This window comes from Halyomorpha halys, unplaced genomic scaffold (genome assembly GCF_000696795.3).
Source record: "Halyomorpha halys isolate HHAL.00 unplaced genomic scaffold, Hhal_1.1 Scaffold716.1, whole genome shotgun sequence".
NCBI classification, from domain to species: domain Eukaryota; kingdom Metazoa; phylum Arthropoda; class Insecta; order Hemiptera; family Pentatomidae; genus Halyomorpha; species Halyomorpha halys.
In genome coordinates this window covers 105,104-107,297 of record NW_027112477.1, presented here as the reverse complement: position 1 = coordinate 107,297, position 2,194 = coordinate 105,104, and positions in this window count along the sequence as shown.

Here is a 2,194-nt window from a genome sequence, read left to right as displayed (position 1 = left end):
TACAACTTATCTGAGAGGTCCATTTAATATATTAAAACACAAATTTTCCCAAAAACAAATCCATTAAGGTCCCCAAAAACAAATTTGTCCAAAAACTTAAAGTTGCAGCGAGTTTCGAAATGTTTCGCTATGTCGCCTATCACGTGACCTTTGACAAAGACCTCTCGTCATGAGAGGAGACTTACGGCCGATAAGGGTTGATATTATTTACTCATATTATAAAATATTGTTATAAACATACAACTCACTACTTAAGGTCAATCAAATCTCTACAATTCTAGATCAATTAACTTTGATGTCAAATAAAATTGCAAATACTTGGTAATATTTGAATTTTGCGTTAATCTTTACAATTTATTTACCTCTCGAATGGATGTAAATAGTATACAGAGGTATAAATAAACTACTTTATTTTAGTGGCAACAGTACTAGAGCTATCTTATGTAATCTTTGTAGTGTAATTGCTTGGATAAATAATCTTATCACTTGATAAACTCGTTGGGTTCCTTAATTGACATAAAAATACAAACAATTGAAAAGATGATGAAAATATTCGCGAAAGAAGACATTGCAGAAGTTGTACGTCTACAATCTGCTACACAGTTGTGGGAAATAGGTAATAGTGATGAATGATCACATTCATACTAAAATAAAATAAAATAGGAATGAAAATAAATAAATAAATGAAAAAAGTACATACAAATAAATAAAATATCTCTTAAAATAAATACAAACAGAAGGATAAAGAAAATGAGCATTATCAAACTAAGTGCATGAAAAAATAAATAAATAAAATAAAATAATAACAAAAATAAATCTCTAGTCATATTTTCTTGCTTCCTTCCTTTATCAAGTTATCCAATCCCGCCGTCCATCGTACATCTCTGATATCTTTCAATTTAAGTCCTCAGTGCATTCCTGCAATACCCGCTCACGGCCTTCAGACTTGATGCCAATGCAACTGCCCATCAAACCGCAGCCTTTGGTAGATCTCTATGGAATTATATTCCCTCCTTCATTCGTTGTTCTAATACCCTTCCAACCTTCAAATCCCGTATCTTCGACCACCTTCTGTCCACCCAATTCCGGAAGAATAATAATTGAATGTTTAAAACAAAGTTTATATATTTTCTGTACTTAATGTTTCATAATTTAGTTTATTCTTGTAAATATGTATATTAGCATCAATTGTACCTTTCCATTTATCATTTCTACTTTAATTACATTTAATTTTTATCATTTATTATCAGAAGTGTTTGTCATTTTATGTTTTATGATATGACATATGGTTTTACTTTATTTGTTCTATTCTAATATTATATATTCTGCTAATTATTGTTATTCATTTTTAATCTTTTCAAATTCATTATTTTATTATATTTTATGACGTTTTATAATTTCATTCTTATTTTGTATTTCACTCTAATGCTCTCAAGCCTAATTTTGACGCATGTATGTTATTTTAAAGGGATCAATCCCAGAATAAATAAAGAATAATATTATTATTATTTACACTCAGCGCATCCCTATCGCCACATCACTGGCAGTGAGCCAGTGGAGGCTGAGCAAGCGCGCTAAAACCACAAACACTCAACTTGAGTACAGAATCTGACCATTGCCAGAACTCCGATTGTCCATTTTTATTTTACAATAAGTCTCTTAGCCACTGCCGTTTCAACCTTCGAGGTGGATTGTACCAAAGGATTAGGATCATTAAAAAGATTTATATAGAATTTTGAGAATTTGGTTGGTATGAGGTCAAGGACAAAAGGGATGTGAAGGCCTTAGTGTAGTGTTCTGTTGGAAACGTAATAGGGTGCATTGACTATGGTTCTAAGGATTTTGGATTGAAAGGATTGGATACGTTTGATGTTCGAAAAGTAGGTCTAGATAGGTCTGAAATAGTCTTATAAATTAAAAGTTTGTTTTCTAGTGAGAGATGAGAGGTCCGGTATAGTGGGATGGATCGTCTGTTGAGTTCTTGTCTTTTAAGTCTAGTATGTTGGTTCCACAATTATTTATTAGTAATAATAGGAAAATAGTTGATCATGGATAGTATAAATGAGGAAAAGATGGTTAGGGGTTAGGTCAGAGAATAAAACAAATATGTTATTTTTTTTATTGATATTATTTTATTTTTATACCAGATCGGCCTACTGGGCCTTACATGGTTGATATAACTTATATTATATAT